Source organism: Pan paniscus, chromosome 6, assembly GCF_029289425.2.
Source record: "Pan paniscus chromosome 6, NHGRI_mPanPan1-v2.0_pri, whole genome shotgun sequence".
Classification (NCBI taxonomy): Eukaryota; Metazoa; Chordata; class Mammalia; order Primates; family Hominidae; genus Pan; species Pan paniscus.
The window spans coordinates 24,828,090-24,846,736 of NC_073255.2; the positions used below are offsets into that span (position 1 = coordinate 24,828,090).

Genomic DNA, 18,647 nt, shown 5'->3' on the forward strand with positions numbered 1-18,647 from the left:
CCTTGTAAGTTGGATTCCTAGGTATTTTATTCTCTTTGTAGTAATTGTGAATGGGAGTTCACCCATGATTTGGCTCTTTGTCTGTTATTGGTGTATAGGAATGCTTGTGATTTTTGCACATTGATTTTGTACCCTGAGACTTTGCTGAAGTTGCTTATTAGCTTAAGGAGATTTTGGGCTGAGACGATGGGGTTTTCTAAATACACAATCATGTCATCTGCAAACAGGGACAATTTGACTTCCTCTTTTCCTAATTGAATACCCTCTATTTCTTCTCTTGCCTGATTGCCCTGGGCAGAACTTCCAATACTATGTTGACTAGGAGTGGTGAGAGAGGGCATACTTGTCTTGTGCCAGTTTTCGAAGGGAATGCTTCCAGCTTTTGCCCATTCAGTATGATACTGGCTGTGGGTTTGTCATAAATAGCTCTTATTATTTTGAGATACTTTCCATCAATGCCTAGTTTATTGAGAGTTTTTAGCATGAAGGGCTGTTGAATTTTGTTGAAGGCCTTTTCTGCATCTATTGGATAATCATGTGGTTTTTATCATTGGTTCTGTTTATGTGATGGATTACATTTACTGATTTGTGTATGTTGAACCAGCTTTGCATCCCAGGGATGAAGCTGAGTTGATTGTGGTGGATAAGCTTTTTGATGTGCTGCTGGATTTGGTTTGCCAGTATTTTATTGAGAATTTTCAGAGGCCTCAGAAATAACACCACACATCTACAACCATCTGATATTTGACAAACCTGACAAAAACAAGCAATGAAGGAAGGATTACCTATTTAATAAATAGTGTTGGGAAAACCGGCTGGCCATATGCAGAAAGCTGAAACTGAATCCCTTCTTTACACCTTATACAAAAATTAACTCAAGATGGATTAAAGACTTAAGTGTTAGACCTAAAACCATAAAAACCGTGGAAGAAAACCTAGGCAATACCATTCAGGACATAGGCATGGGCAAGGACTTCATGACTGAAACACCAAAAGCAATGGCAACAAAAGGTAAAATTGACAAATGGGATCTAACTAAACTAAAGAAATTCTGCACAGCAAAAGAAACTATATCAGTGTGAACAGACAACCTACAGAATGTGAGAAAATTTTTGCAATCTATCCATCTGACAAAGGGCTAATATCCAGAATCTACAAAGAACTTAAACAAATTTACAAGAAAAAAACAACCCCATCAAAAAGAGGGCACAGGATGTGAACAGACACTTCTCAAAAGAAGGCATTTATGCAGCCAACAAACATATGAAAAAAAAAAGCCTCATCACTGGTCATTAGAGAAATGTAAATCAAAACCACAATCAGATACCATCTCATGCCAGTTAGAATGGCGATCATTAAAAAGTCAGAAAACAACAGATGCTGGAGAGGATGTGGAGAAATAGGAACGCTTTTACACTGTTGATGGGAGTGTAAATTAGTCCATCCATTGTGGAAGACAGTGTGGCAATTCCTCAAGGATCTAGAACTAGAAATACCATTTGACCCAGTAATACCATTACTGGGTATATACCCAAAGGATTATAAATCATTCTACTATAAATACACATGCACACGTATGTTTATTGTGGCACTGCTAACAACAGCAAAGGCTTGGAACCAACCCAAATGACCATCAATGATAGACTGGATTAAGAAAATGTGGCACATATACACCATGGAATACTATGAAGCCATAAAAAAGGATGAATTCGTGTCCTTTGCAGGGACATGGATGATGCTGGAAACCATCATTCTGAGCAAACTACCACAAGAACAGAAAACCAAACACCGCATGTTCTCACTCATAAGTGGGAGTTGAATAATGAGAAGACATGGAAACAGGGAGGAGAACATCACACACCATGGCCTGTTGGGGGCTGGGGGGCTAGGGGAGGGATAGCATTAGGAGAAATACCTAACGTAGATGATGGGTTGATGGGTGCAGCAAACCACCATGGCACGTGTATAACTGTGTAACAAACCTGCACATTCTCCACGTGTACCCCAGAACTTAAAGTATATGTTTGTGTGTGTATATATATATATGTGTGTGTGTATATATATGTGTGTGTATGCATATATATATTCATATATATATATATATATATATATATATATATATATATAAAAATAAAGGAATTCACTGGTGAATCCATCCGGGCTTGGTGCTTTCTGTTTTGGAAGGTTATTAATTATTGGTCTGAATTTGTTTTGTTTTTAAATTTTTATTTTTAATTTTATTGGGTACATAGTAGATGTATATATTTATGGGGTACATTAGATGTTTTGATATAGGCATGCAATGTGAATTAAGCACATCATGGAGAACAGGGTATCCATCCCCTCAAGCATTTATCCTTGAGTAATAAACAATCCAACTACTGTATTTAAGTTATTTTGAAGTGTACAATTATTATTGACTACAGTTACCCCATTGTGCTATCGAATAGTAGGTATTATTCCATTGTTTGTAACTATATTTTGTATTGTATCCATTAACCATCCCCACTTCCCTACTATTAATAACTCCTAATTACCCTTCTCAGCCCCTGGTAACCGTTCTTCTACTCTGTATGTTCATGAGTTCAACTGTTTTGGTTTTTAGCTCCCATAAATGAATGATAAAATGAAGTGTTTTTCTTTCTGTACATGGCTTGTTTCACTTAACATAATGATCCACAGTTCCATCTATGCTGTTGCAAATGACTAGGTCTTATTCATTTTTATGACTGAATGGTACTCCATTGTATATATGTACCACATTTTCTTTATCCATTTATCTTTTTATGGAAACTTAGGTTACTTCCTCCTATTAGCTATTGTAAACAGTGCTGCAACAAACATAGGAGTGCAGATATCTCTTCAATATACTGATTTCCTTTCTTTTGGGTATATACCCAGCAGTGAGATTGCTGGATTATATGGTAGCTCAATTTTTAGTTTCTTGAGGAAACTCTAAACTGTTCTCCATAATGGTTGTACTAATATACCTTCCCACCAACAGTGTACAATAGTTTCCTTTTCTCCACATCCTTGCCAGCCTTTGTTACTGCCTGTTTTTTGGATATAAACTATTTTAACTAGGGTGAGATGATAGCTCATTATAGTTTTGATTTGCATATCTCTGATGATCCGTGGTGCTGAGTACCTTTTCATATGCTTCTTTGCCATTTGTATGTCTTCTTTTGAGAAATGTCTATTCAAATATTTTGCCCATTTTTTGATCCAATTATTAGATTTTTTCCTACAGAGTTTTTTGAGCTTCTTATATATTCTGGTTATTAATCTTTTGTCAGATGGGTAGTTTGCAAATATTTTCTCCCATTCTGTGTGTTGTCTCTTCATTTTGTTGATTGTACCTTTTGCTGTGCAGAATCTTTTTAGCTTGATGTGATTCTATTTGCCCATTTTTTGTTTTGGTTGCCTGCACTTTTTGGGTATTGCTCAATAAATTTTTGCCCAGACTAATGTCCTGGAGATTTTTCCCAATATTTTCTTGTAGTAGTTTTATAGATTGAAATCTTAGATTTAAGTCTTTAATTCACTTTAATTTGATTTTTGTATATGGTGAGAGATAGGGGTCTAGTTTCATACTTCTGCATATGGATGTCCAGTTTTCCCAGAAAAAATTTACTGAAGCGACTGTCTTTTTCCCAGTGTATGTTCTTGGCACCTCTGTCAAAAATGAGTTCACTGTAGGCAGTGTGGATTTATTTCTGGGGTCTCTATTCTGTTCCATTGGTCTATGTGCCTGCTTTTATGCTTGGACCATGTTCTTTTGGTTACTATAGCTCTGTACTATAATTTGAAGTCAGCTAATATAGTTCCTCCAGTTTTGTTCTTTTTGCTTAGGATGGCTTTGGCTCTTCTGGGCCTTTTTGTGTTTCCATATAAATTTTAGAATTGTTTTTAATATTTCTGTGAAGAATGTCATTAGTATTTTGATAGGGATTGCATTGAATCTGTGGATTGCTTTGGGTAATAAGGATATTTAACAATATTAATTCTTACAATCCATGAACATGGAATATTTTTTCAAATTTTGTTGTCCTCTTCAATTTCTTTCATCAGTGTTTTATATTTTTCATTATAGAGATCTTTTATTTCTTTAAGGTAATTATTATTTCATTTTTTGCATGGCTATTATAAATGGGATTATATTTTTATTTTTTTCAGACTGTTCATTGTTGTCATATTGAAATGCTAATTATTTTTATGTTGATTTTGTGTATGCAACTTTACTGAATTTTTCATCAGTTTTTTTGTTTTTTGGTTTGTTTTGAGATGGAATCTCACTCTGTCACCCAGGCTAGAGTGCAGTGGCATGATCTTGGCTCACTGCAACCTCCACTTCCTGAGTTCAAGCAATTCTCCTGCCTCAGCCTCCCGAGTAGCTGGGATTACAGGCAAAAGCCACACCATGCCTGGCTACTTTTTGTATTTTAGTAGAGATGGGGTTTCACCACGTCAGCTAGGCTGTTCTCGAACTCCTGACGTCAGGTGATCCACCCACCTAGGCCTCCCAAAGTACTGGCATTACAGACGTGAGCCACTGCACCTGGCCTGTTTATCAGTTTTAAAAGGTTTTCTGTGGAGTCTTTAGGATTTTCCAAATATAAGATCATATCATCTGCAAATAAGGGTCATTTGACTTCTTCCTTTCCATTTTGGATGCTTTTTATATCTTTCTCTTGTCTGATTGCTGTAGCTAGGACCTCAAGTACTATGTTGAATAATAGTGGTGACAGTAGGCATCCTTATCATGTTCCTTCTCTTAGAAAAAAGGCTTTCAGTTTTTTCCCATTCAGTATGATACTATCTGTGGGTCTGTCATATATGGCTTTTATTATTTTGAGGTACGCTCCTTCTATAACAGTTTTTTAGGGTTTTTATCATGAAGGGATGTTGTATTTTATCAAATGTTTTTTCAGCACCAATTGAAATAATCATATTGTTTTTATCCTTCATTCTGTTGATATGATGTATACATTGATTGATTGGTGTAGGTTGTTTCTCCTTGCTCCCCAGGGATAAATCCCACTTGGTCACAATAAATGATCTTTCTAATGCATTGTTGTATTTGGTTTGCTAGTATTTTGTTGAGGATTTTTGCATCAATGTTCATCAGAGACACCGGCCTGTAGTTTTCTTTTTCTGATGTGTCTTTGTCTGGTTTTGGTATCAGGGTAATACTGACCTCATAGAATGAGTTTAGACATATTTCCTCCTCCTTTATTTTTTAAGAATAGTTAGATAGGATTGGTATTAATTGTTTAAATGTTTGGTAGAAATCAGTGGTAAAGCCATGGGTCCCCAGGCTTTTCTGCATCGGAAGTCTTTTTATTATAGCTTTGATTTTGTTACTTGTTATTGGTCTCTTCAGGTTTTGAATTTCTTCCTGGTTCAATCTTGGTAGGTTGTATGTATCTAGGAATTTGTCCATTTTTTCTAGATATTCCAATTTATTGGCAGATAGTGGCTCATAGTAGACATTAATTATCTTTAGAATTTCTGCAGTATTAGCTGTAATATCTCCTTTTAAATCTCTGATTTTATTTATTTGTATCTTTTTTTTCTTAGCCTGGCTATAGGTTTGTCAATTTTGTTTAACTTCTCAAAAAACCAACTTTCTGTTGCACTGATCTTTTATATGTTTTTTATTTCAATTTTATTTCTTCTCAATCTTTTTTCTACTAATTTTGGGTCTGATGTGCTCTTGCTTTTCTAGTTTCTTAAGAAGTATCATTAGATTTTTTATTTGAAGTTTTTCTACTTTTTTGATGTAGACATTTATAGCTATAAACTTCCTTCTGAATATTGCTTTTGCTGTATCCCATAGGTTTTCATATATTGTTTCCATTGTCATTTGCCTCCAGACATTTGTATCTTCATATGATTTCTTGTTGCTCATTAACATCTTTCTTTCTGATTGAAGTACTCCCTTTAGCATTTCGTGTAAGACAGATCTGGTATTAATGAAATCCCTCAGCTTTTGTTTGTCTGGGAACGTCTTTATTTCTCCTTCATGTTTGAAGAATATATTAACCAGATATACTATTCTAAGGTGAAAGTTTTTTTCTTTCAGCACTTTAAATATGTCATTCCACTCTCTCTTGGCCTGTAAGGTTTCTGCTGAAAAGTCGGCCGCCAATTGTATTGGACCTCCATTGTATGTTATTTGTTTCTTTTCTCTTGCTGCTTTTAGGATCCTTTCTTTATTCTTGACCTTTGGGAGTTTGATTATTAAATGCCTTGAGGTGTGTTCTTTGGGTTGTCTTCTTGGTGTTCCATGACCTTCTTGTACTTGGATATTGATGTCTTTCTTTAGGTTTGGGATGTTCTTTGTCATTATCCCTTTGAATAAACTTTCTACCCCTACCTCTTTCTCTACATCCTCTTAAAGGCCAATAACAGATTTGTCCTTTTGAGGCTATTTTCAAGATCCTGTAGCTATGCTTCATTGGTTTTTATTCTTTTTTCTTTTGTCTCCTCTGACAGTGTATTTTCACATAGCCTGTCTTCAAGCTCATTAATTCTTTCTTCTGTTTGATCAATTCTGCTATTAAAGGACTCTGATGCATTCTTCCATGTGCCAGTTGCATTTATCAGCTCCAGAATTTCTGCTTGATTCTTTTTAATTATTTCAATCACTTTGTTAAATTTATCTGATAGAATTCTGAATCCCTTCTATGTGTTATCATGACTTTTTTTTTTTTTAGTTTCTTCAACACAGCTATTTTGAGTTCTCTGTCTGAAAGGCCACATATCTTTGTTTCTCCAGGATTGGTTCTTGATGTCATATTTAGTTCACTTGGTGAGATTGTATTTTCCTAGATGGTGTTTATGCAAGTAGATGTTCTTCTTTGCCTTGGCATTGAAGAGTTAGGTATTTATTGTAGTCTTCACTGTTTGGGCTCATTTGTAGCCATCCTTCTTGGGAAAGCTTTCCAGATATTTGAAAGGACTTGGGTGTTGTGATCTAAGCTGTATCTCCTTTAGGGGGCACCCCAAGCCCAGTAATGCTGTGGTTCTTGCAGACTCATAGAGGTACCGCCCTGATGGTCTTGAACAAGATCTGGAAGAATTCTCTGGATTGTCAAGCAGAGACTCTTGTTCTCTTCCTTTACATTCTCTCAAACATACAGTATCTATCTCTCTGTTAAAAACCATGTAGAGCTGGGGGTGGAGTGATACTAGCACCCCTGTGGCCACCAGCACTATGACTGTGCAGGGTCAGACCTGAAGTCAGCACAGCACTGGGTCTCACCCAAGGCTTGTTGTAACCACTCACTGGCTGCTGCCTCTGTTTGCTGTAGTTTCTGGAGCTCTACAATCAGCATGAGGCAAAGCCAGATAAGCCTGCGACCTGCTGTTCAGGGTGGTGAGATCCTCCAGACTCCAGGTGAGTCTAGGGGTGCAATCCAGCATTAAGAGACTAAAGTCTAAAACCTTAGAAGTCTACCTGGTATTCTATTGTACTGTGGCTGACCAGACAGTCAAACCGCAAGACACAGTTCTTCCTACTCTTCTGTCCTCTTTCCAAAGGCAAAGGCACTTCACCCTGTAGCCACCCCTGGCCACAAGGCATACTACCAGACTACGCCAACTTTCCCTTAAGGCCCAAGGGCTCTTAAGTTAGATTGTGGTGAATGCTGCCTGACCTGGGACTCACCCCATAAGGCAGTGGGCTCCCCTCTAGCCCAGGGCAGGTCCAGAAATGCCATCTAAGAGTAAAGTGCTAGAATCAGGGATCCCAAGAGGCTTCTTGTGCTCTAACCCTCTGTGGCTATGCTGGCATCTAAGGTACAAGAAAAAGTCCCCTATACTTTTCCCTCTGCTTTTCTCAAGCATAAGTGGTTTTGTCCCATAGTCACCATAGCTGGTAATGTGATGAGTATCAACTGAAGCCAGCATGTCTCAGAGGCTCACCCATGGCCCTCGACATAGTACCTGGGTATCACTGATGATTATTTGGGGCCCAAAGGCTCTTTAGTCACTAGGTGATGAATGCCACCAGCACTGGGTCCCTTCCTTCAAGGCAGTTTCTAGACAAACCCTCTGGCCCAAGGTTTGTCTAGAAATACCATCTGGGAGCTAGAGCCTGCACCAAGGGCCTCATGATTCTGATCTGTACCCTGTCTTTCTGTGGCTGAGCTGGTATTCAATAGGCAAGTCAAAGTCCTTCCCCCTCTTCCCTCTCCTCTCCTCAAACAGAAGGAAGGGGTCTCTTTGGATCCAAAAGCTGTGCAGTCTGGGATTAGGGGACGGTGATGTCAGTACTCTCTTGGCTGCTCCAGCAGGTGGAGTACCTCAGTAGGTCCTGTGCCCCTCCCCTTCAGTCCACTGTCTTTGGGCCTAGTTTAGCACTAGCACTCACCTAAGGGTTGCAGTCCTTACGGCCTACACTGCCTTTCATGTTTAGTTGGAGACAGACCGCACCATAGCCCTCAGTGGGAGGTTTGCAGGAACTCAAGTTCAGACTGCTGGGAGAGGTGATTACCCTCTGGCTAGAGCTGATTTAAATACTCCCTCCATGGGCAGGTGTCAGCTGAGTTTGGCCAGGTTTTCCTTTCTGCTGTAATAGGATAGCACTGAGTCAGTGCCTCACAATTGCTATGTTTTCCCTCCTCCAGCACCCAGAGATGCTCTCCTGAGGCCCAGACCACCACTGCCAGCCATGGGGGAGGAGTGGCGTTGGCGATTCAGGACTGCTTTTTCTGTCTCTTCAGTGCCTCTCTCAGCAACATGAAGGTAAAACCAGGTACTGTGAGTGCTCACCTGATTTTTAGTTCTTGATGGTGTCTTTTCTTTGTAGATAATTGTTCAGTTGGCATCCTTGAGAGGGGAACAATCAGTGGAAACTTCTAGTCTGCCATCTTCTTCCACCTCCCCCGATTTGATTTTTAATAGATTTATGTCTATCCCTTACATTTCTTTTGTAAGTCTATTTTCCTTTCTAACAAGAAGTAACTATGTATTTGTTGAGAAATTGTGTCTTTTAAGGAATTGGCCTATTTTATCTAAGTTTTCCCAGTACTTTTATTTCTGATATTAGTAACTAGTATCATCTCTATTCTTAGCTTTTCAATTTTTTCATCTTTTCAAAAAACCATCTTTTGGTTTTCTCTGTTGATTTCTTGTTTTTAATGTCATTGATTTCTGCTCTAATTTTTATTTTTTCTTTTCTTCTGCTTACTTTTGATTTTATTTACTCTTTCAAGTTTCCTAAGGTGGAAAACTAGAAATATCTTTCTCAATCCATTTACTTTTGCTATATGGAAGTAATTTCTCTAATGTTTGCAATATACCCTTACAGCTAATGCAAACCCACTTTCAAAGAGCGTGCTATTGCTTCACAGGTAGTGTGAATACCTTATATTTTAAAAAAATAATTAAAATGCCTTCCTCCCATTTCTTGTATCATAGCTGTCATTTATTTCATTTATATCTAAGCATATATAGTGTTCCTAGATACTGATATGGTTTGAATTTGTGTCCCCACACAAATCTCATGAGGAATTGTAATCCCCAATGTTGAAGGAAGGACCTGGTGGGTGGTGATTGGCTCAGGGGGGCCGATTTCTCCTTGCTTTTCTCATGATAGTGAGTGAGTTCTCATGAGATCTGGTTGTTTAAAAGTGTATAGCACCTCCCCCTTCTCTCTCTTCCTCCTGCTCCTGCCAGGTAAGACGTTCCAGCTTCCCCTTCACCATCCATCATGCTTGTAAGTTTCCCGAGGCCTCCTCAGAAGCAGAAGCCTGTACAGCCTGTAGAACCATAAGCCAATTAAACCTCCTTCCTTTATAAATTACCCAGTTTCAGGTATTTATTTGTAACAGTAGAAGAACGAACTAATGCAGACACACACACACGCACACAAGATATATGTGTAAGCATACATAATGAAATACATTGTTGCTATTACTTTATGAACAAAATGTTATCTATTAGACCAAGAATACGAAAAATAAAAGCTTTTGTTTACCTTCATTTGTTCGTTCTCTAATGCTCTTCCTTTTTTATGTAGATATATGTTTCTGACCTATATCATTTTTCTTCTTTTCAAAGAACTTCTTTTAACAATTCTTGCAAGACAAGTCTACTGGCAACAAATTTATTCAATATTTATTTGTCTGAAAAAGGTTTTATTTCTCCTTCACTTTTTAAAATTGTGAAATAACACTTAACATGAGATCTGTTAACAATTTTTAAGTGTACACTATATTATTTTTGACTGTAGGTACAATGTTGTAGAATAGATCTCTAGGCTTATTTATGTTGCTTGAGTGAAAGTTTATATCTGTTGATTTACAACTCCATTTCTCCATCCTCCAGCCCCTGGTTACCACCATTCCACACTTTAGTTCAATGAATGTAACTATTTTAGATACGTTACATAAATCATGCATTGTCTTTTTGTTACTGGCTTATTTTATTTAATATAATGTCTTTAGGTTGCATCCATGTTGTTGCATATTGCAGAATTTCTTTATTTTAAAAGGCTGAGTGGTATTCCTTTGTATGTGTATATCACATTTTCTGTATCCATTCATCTGCTGATGGCATTTAGACTATTTTTATTTCTTAGCTGTAATGAATAGTGCAACAATGAACACAGAAGTGTTAATATATCTACAAGATCATGATTTCAGATCCAGAATGGGATTTCTGGATCATATGGCAGTGCTATTTTTAAATTTTTGAGGAACCTTCTTACTGCCATTTATAGCAGCTGCACCATTTTGCATTCCCATCAGCAGAACCATGCAAGGGTGCCAATTTCTTTCCCTAGTATTGTTTCTTCTTCTTCTTTTTTTAAGTAATAGTCATCCTGGTAGGTTTGATATAACACCTTATCATGGTTTTGATTTGCATTTACATTAAGATCAGAAACATTGAGTACTTTTTCATCTACCTCTTGGGTATTTACGTGTCTTTTTGGAGAAACGTCTATTTGAGTCCTTAGCCCAGTCTCACTTCTATGAATTTTAATGTTTGGGATCTTACATTTAGGTCTTTAATCTGTTTATAATAAATTTTTGTGTACGGTGTGATATAAGGGTCCAATTTCATTCTTTTGCATGTGGATTCCAGTTTTCTCAGTACCATTTATTGAAGAGACATTCTGTTTTTCATTGTGTGTGTATTTTGGCACCTTTCTGGAAAGTCAGTTGACTGTAAATATGTAGATTTGTTTCTAGGCTCTGTATGCTTTTCCATTGGTTTTTATGTTCATATTTATGTCAGTGCATTCTGTTTAGATTACTGTAATTTGTAATGTATTTTAAAATCAGAAAATATGGTGTCTATGGTTTTATTCTGTTTGCTCAAGATTTATTTAGCTATTCAGAGACTTTTGTGGTTGCATGTGAATTTTAGAATTGTTTCTATATCTGTAAAAAAATACCATTGGGATTTGGTAGAGATTACTTTGGGTAGTGTGGACATTTTAACAATATCATGTTGTTCAATCCGTGAACAACATGTTTTCTTCTGGTTTAATTTCTTTTATCAATGTTTTGTAGGTTTCAGTATATAAGTCTCTGACCTCCTTACTGAAGTTTATTTCTAGTTTATTCTTTTTGTGCTGTTTTAAATGGGATTTTCATAGTTCCCTCTTCAGATAGTTCATTGTTAGTATATAGAAGTGCAACTGATTTTTGTAAGTTGATTTTGTATCCTACAACTCTACTGAATTCATTCAATTTTTCTAACAGTTTCTAAAAGTTAACAGATTATACCATCTACACCAGGGAGCATTTTACTTTTTCTTTCTTATTTGAATGACTTTTACTTCTTTTTCTTGCCTACTTGCTCTGGCTAGGACTTCCAGTACTATGTTTAATAGAAATGGTAAAAGAAGTGGGCATCCTTGTCTTGTTCTTGATATTGGAGGAAAAACTTTTAATTTTTCACTGTCAAGTATGATGTTAGCTGTGGGCTTATCATATTTGACCTTTATTATGTTGAGGTAATTTCTTACTTTTGCTAATGTGTTGAGAATTTCTATCATGAAAGCATAATTAATTTTGATAAGTGCCTTTTCTGCATTTATGATCCTGTAATTTTTATTTTTATTCTGTAATGTGCTATATTGATATTGTATAATAACATACATTAATTTTTAAAAGTTGAACCATCCTTATGTATCAGGCATAAATCCCAATAATCATAGTGTATGATTCTCTTAATGTTATGTTGGACTCAGTTTGCCAGTATTTTATTGAGGAATTTTGTATTCAAATTTACCAGGGATCTTGGCTTTGTTTTCTTTTTTGTGATGCCTTTGTTTTCTTTTTTGTGATGCCTTTGTCTGGCATTGGTATAAAGGTAATGCTGGCCTCATAAAATGCATTTGAGTGTTCCTTGAGGTATGAAGTTAAATTGTTAATTAATATCCTTCCTCTTTATAATATAGTCATTCATTACTGTCAACTGCCCTCTTGGTACTGCTTTTGCTTCATTTCATTACTTTTGGTATGTTGTGCTTTTATTTTTGTGGGGGAAGATAAAGCATTCTTATAGTTTATAAATCTTTGTGAGGGTTTGGGTACGCCTGTGCTCCGGGACTGTGAACTTCGCCAGTGATTCTCAGTATTTTTTTTCCCTTAAGTGAGACAGAATGGCTAGAGGGTACTGGAGTTGGGTATTTCCCTTCCCCAGGTAAGTTAGACTCTGAAAAACAAACAAAACAACAAAACAAGGAAACAGCAGGTTAGGCTCTGGTAAAATAGTTTCTCTTGAATGCAGGCCTTTTTAAAGGACAGAACGCTATTGTGAATTCAAAATGTTTATTTTTTCCCTCCTTCATTGGAAGCCCTAGGAGATTTTTCTCAGATACTCACTATGAGAACCTGGTAAGGTTCCCGGAGGTAAGACTCAAAAAAGTGTGGGGATCTGCCTGTGGCTTAACCTCCCTGAAAATTTTAACTCTCAGACTGATTCATACTGAGCCTCCAGCAATTAATCAATTACAGTTCATTTCTAAGTACTAATTTCCATGGAGATTTCTTATCATGTGTTTCTGAGCTTGCGATGTTCTGTATTTGCCTGTCTCTCCAATTTTGGGTGTTAATAGATTACCCTATGACTGACTTCACTTCTCTGATGATCTAAGGGGAGTTTGTTTATTTTGTTCAGGTTTTTTTCTTGTTGGGATAAATTTGTAACTTCCAACCTCTTTACATGCTAGACTAGAAACCAGAAGCCCAAAATATACTTTTTTTCACTTAACCAATTATGAACATATTTCTCTCAATGAATATTTGTTTATTATCATCTCTAAAGGCTAGAAAGCTTTTCATCATTATTTACTTAACTTTTCCTCAAAATATTCTGGTTGTAATAAGCCACGCTATGGGAATATTCTAATGTCTAAATCCTTAGCCATTTGTTCATTTGTCCTTTATAGGATACATACTTTAAGTGGAAAGGGATGCACATTAATATTTTCTCATTTTATAAGGCCCCAGCAGTGCATGAATGTCCTCAGTGTCCCACCCTTCCAACATAAATGATGATTTTAATTTTTAAAACTTAAATAGAAGAAAAATGCAGTTTATTTATTACTAGGTCCATATCTTCTGACTCCAGAGATTCTTCGTGTACCTCGTATTTTGATAGTATAGAATAATATTCTTGGTAATTTATTATAAATTAATTTTTTAGGATCAAAACAAATTGAGGTCAAACTTGTTTCATGACTTCAGTGAAACACTTTTATTAGCCAAAGATAGCTTGTATTTTCTACCAACTAAAAAACCATTTTTTAAATTTATGATCCCTAAATACTTATTCTCTGAAGCTCACATCGACCTGAAGCTCACATCAACCCTATTGTCTTGAAATATTTTATTTTGAAAAGCAGGGATTTCTTCGTGACAGCCTTATCAGTATTGAAAAGAAAATTGCCCCACAGAGATAGTTTAGCCAGAGTCATAGTCTGAGTCCTGTTTGGGTCATACTGACAGGATTAAATTTTTTCTATTTCTATTTTTACTTTAGCTTCAGTCCAAAAAAAAAAAAAAAGGCAGGAAAAACCACTAATCTCATATTAGCTTTAGGGCCACACTTTAATACCACTTTATCTAAATTTAGCTGTATTCCTTCCTCGTTAAAATGTTTGTTTATAGCAGCTAAAAAGTAGGCATAAAATGCTCATGGTTTTACTATGAAATATATACACAAAGATAACTAGTTCCTTTCTAATTTAGACTTTATAATGGGGACCAAATGACATTCAAAATATATTTTAAGAGAAATTAACAAGTATGACAAAATACTAACTAACTCCTTAGCCCCTTGTGTTGTTTGTTAAACTTTTTATTCCTTAACAACTTTATGCAAAAGATAGTAAAGGAACCTTCTTTAGACTTGTGGTAATTAGATATCTTTGCTACTAAACAAAATAAGCCATTTCCTTCTGTCAGTATATTATGATCAAAATGTCATGTAAGGTGAAATTATTTACATTCGAAGTTTCCTTCTGTAGAAGTTTTTCTTTTAATTAAAAGTAAAATTTACCATTTTATTAATTCTTATGGCCCTGGAAAAAAATTATGTCACTTTTAAACATAATGCTTTTTTTAAACATAGTGCTTTTAAAAATATATTGAAAATCCCATTCCCAGAAAACTAGTCATTTGTTGAACACTATTTCAGACTTTTTTCTGTGCATCCACATGAATGCAAATTCTAAACATGTTATGAAACAGAGGTACATGGTGGTAGGAGAGAGTTAACTAAGGAGACACCATACATTGGGTACCTCTAAAAATTCCCCAAGATAATAAATTAGAGAAAGGAAGTTTATTTGAGAATTTATCCCTGGAGCATAAGTGAGGTAATAGGGAAAGTGATCTAGGGAAGAAAACAATTTACTAAAAAGTGAGCTATCTCCGTGGACAGCAGGAATTCCTTCCTGCTAGAGACCCTTTAAAGCATTAAAGAACTCTGTGTAACACATATCAGAATTGTCCCACCAATATATGAGGAATCTGGGGTAGTTTTCCACTGATTCTTTTTTCTCACTGGTCAAGATTTGCCTCTGGGGCATTGAATTCTAGGCACCCTCGGGTTGGCCAGCTCATAGGTTAAAAGCCCCAGTAGTTCCCTAGGCACCCTCGGGTTGGCCAGCTCATAGGTTAAAAGCCCCAGTAGTTCCCAAGCAAGCCAGGCAAATAAGCAAAAAAATGACACAGGCACCTGAAATGGGAAGAGATCAGTGTGCACAGAAACTGTCCACTCAGCCGCAGATCAACTCAGAAGTGGATGGGGTTGTAATTTAACAATATGTGCTACAGGAAAATTGATCTAGTGATGAAGGCTTGAAAAGATTCCCCCAAAGGAGAAACACTGAAAGTATTAAGAACATTCGTTTTTGTAATAAAAGCAATGGAAGCCATTAAAATGTTTTAATCAGTGGCTTACAATGAATAGACATGTACCTTGAAAACCTTAATCTGGCTGCAGATTGAAGATCCAACATGGTAACAGCCAGAACCAATAAGTATATGCTCCTTCCAAGATTACTGTAGTTGCCTAGGCTGGAGGTGACTAGGTTCTTATACTAATATAGTCTAGAGTTTAAACATATAGAGTTGCACCAGTCTGCCCAGGTTTGTACCTCTCTGTGCTCCCTTGTAGTAACTCACATAACCTCCTATGTCAAGATTCATTATTTGTAACATGGTAATAAAAGTAAAATTTACCTCAGAAGTAGTTGAGAAAATTAAATGCGTTAGTAAATATAAAAAGCTTTTAGAAGAGTGCTTACACATAGTAAGGTGCTCTATTAATTTTAGCTATTACTTTCAAGGAGGTATAGTTGGAGATAAAAATGGAAAAACAGGATATGTTTAGGAAGAGTAGTCAGGGTGACCTGATAGATGTGACTTTAGGTATAAGGAAGTTTCAAGACAGATTTCTGGGTTGTGCCTTAAATAATTGGTTAACAAATGGTGTTAGTCATTGAGACAGTGAAAAACAGGAAGAAAACAAGATTCAAGAGGAATATTTCCTGGCTATATTTGGGACATGCTGGATCTGAATTAAGCTGGAGATATCCAAGAGGAAACACCAAGTAGGCAGTTGCATATAGAGGTTTAGAGCTTAGATGAGAGATCTGAGATAGAAATACAAAGTTGTGAGTCATCTAGATAGAATTGGGAATTGAAAGGACGGTGTAGATGGGCTGAGCACAGAGAGAGAACAGAAAGCTGCACGTAACAAAGAAATGTTAATAGAACGTAGTGTTAGGTTTAGGCAAAACTGTGAAGTATGTAAAATTTGGGGTTTTCTACTCAAACATTTCTATTTTCCTCCTTTTATATTGATAGCCCTTATAAATTTTTGAATGAATTCATATTGCTTTTAGCTACCCATTTATTTATTGAGCAACAACTTATGGAACAACTCCCATGGACCAGAGACCATTCTCCATGCTAAGTATATAGCAATGGACAAGACAGAAATATTCTTTACTCTCATGAAGTTTGATAAGTATTGTATAGTGAAAAAGCTAAGCAGAGAATGAAAGTAAGGTGCGGTGGTAGAATATGACTGACTACATTAGTTTGGGTAAAGAAAGGTCTCTCTGAAGAGATGGCATTTAAGCAGAGATTTCAAGGATAAGATGGAGGCTGGCATTTGTCCACCAAGTAGAAGACCATTCCATATAAAATTCATCCACTCTTAAAAACAAACTAGTGGACTAAAGGAGCAGAGAAGGACTATGTGGCTACGGGGAAAGAATTATGGGAAATAAATTTAAAAAGGTGGTCAAGGACTAGATTGTGTAAGGCTTTAAAAACAAGAGGAAGAAGTATGATAATAAATACATACAATAGTAAAACAGTGTAGAGTTTTCAGCAAAAGAATGATGTGATCCAATTTATGTTTTAAAAATATCACTATGGCTGCTCTATGGGCAATATGTTACAGAAAAGATAGAACCAAAGCAAAGAGACCATCTTAGAAGGCTAGTGTTATAATCCAGATACAAGGGATGGTAACTTGTACACGATTGGAAGTATGTAGTGTAAAACAGAGAGAATTAAACAAAATATACTGAATAATTAGATTAAAAAAGGAGAGAAATCATACATAATTCTTAGATTTTAGGCTTCTGTAATACAATGGTGCCATAGACTGAAATAGAGAATACTGCGGGAAAATTACCTTACCGATAGAGAGGTATGGATAAGAATAATAGTAGATTTTTCAAAAGAAACTATGCAAGAAAGAAAAGAGTTAAAGTTTTAAAAGAGTTAAAGTTTTGAAAGAAAAAATCAACCTAGAATTCTATATTCAGTGAAATTATCCTTCAAAAAGTGTACCTAGAAAAAAAAGAAATTCATCATAAGAATGCCTTTGCAAAAAATGTTGAAAGTTCTTCAGGCAGAGGGGAAAGGATATAGGTTAGAAAATTTGATCTGTGTAAAGAAAGTCATGGCATCAGAGAAACAATGAAGAAGGTAAAATAAAATGTATGTTATTATTTATAATTGATTTAAAAGATAACTGTTAGCTTAAAGCAATAATAATAGTAAGTATTGGGTGATTATAGGACATGGTAAATCAAATGAATGATAGTAATGCCATAATAGATGGGAGGAAGAAATTGAAAATATGCTATTATCAAGTAATTGTGCTGTATTGAAATGGTAGAGTATTTTTAAATGGGCCGAAATTAGTTAAGAATGTGTATTGTAAACTTCAGGGAAACTACTAAAAAATCTTAAAAGAAGTACAACTGATATGCTTAGAGAAGAGATAAAATTGAAATAGTAAGTTTTTACTTAAGAGGAGGCATAAAAATGATGGGTGGGGGAAGAACAAGTAATAAATGTAATAAATAGAAAACAGTTACAAACATAGAACAATTTCAATAATCACTTCAAGTCAATTAAAAAACAGTGATTGTCAGAGTGGGGAAAAAAAACAAGACTCAACCATGTATTTTGTAAGAATCAGAATCCCACTTTAAATGGAAATACCTAGTTACATTAACAGTAAACGGGATAAAGAGAAAAATACCAAGCTAACACACGAATCAAAAGCAAGCTGAAATAGTAGTAGTAATTTTAGACAAAGCCAAAATTCAGAAAAATGAAGATCACCAGGAATAAAGATAGGCATTACATAATGATAAAAGGGTCAGTTCTCCAAGTAGATATAATAACCCATATAATATATTTACCTAACAAAATAAGTATAAAAATACATGAGACAGTAACCGACAGAGCTGATACTAGAAATAGACAAATCCATGATTAAAATCAGACTTTAAAACACTTCTTCAGTGGTTGATAGATCAAGCAGGCAGAAAATCAGTAAGAATATAGGTGACCTGGACAGTAATATCAATTAACTTTATCCACCTGACAATTACAGAATACTCCATTAAACAACAGAAGGATATGCATTAATCTTAAGTGAACATAAAGTATTTACTGATACAGGCCACGTTCTCATCCATAAAACACACCTTAATGAACTGATGAATGAATTGATGTTTTAGGCTTTACTTTAGGTTCAGGGATATATGTGCCAATTTGATATATAAGTAAATTGTATATCATGGTGGTTTGGTGTACAGATTATTTCATCACCCAGGTAATAAACATAGTACCCAATAGGTAGTTTTT

At 35.7% G+C, this 18,647-nt stretch overlaps 1 long non-coding RNA gene across 1 annotated transcript in view; it reads left to right on the forward strand.

Annotated features, from left to right (window-relative positions):
* LOC134730770 (uncharacterized) overlaps positions 1 to 18,647 on the forward strand; it is a 231,896-nt gene that overhangs the window by 163,157 nt on the left and 50,092 nt on the right. The window contains exon 3 of the long non-coding RNA XR_010112730.1: positions 8,634 to 8,761. This is a non-coding gene — a long non-coding RNA (uncharacterized LOC134730770). The remainder of the gene's footprint in view (positions 1 to 8,633; positions 8,762 to 18,647) is intronic.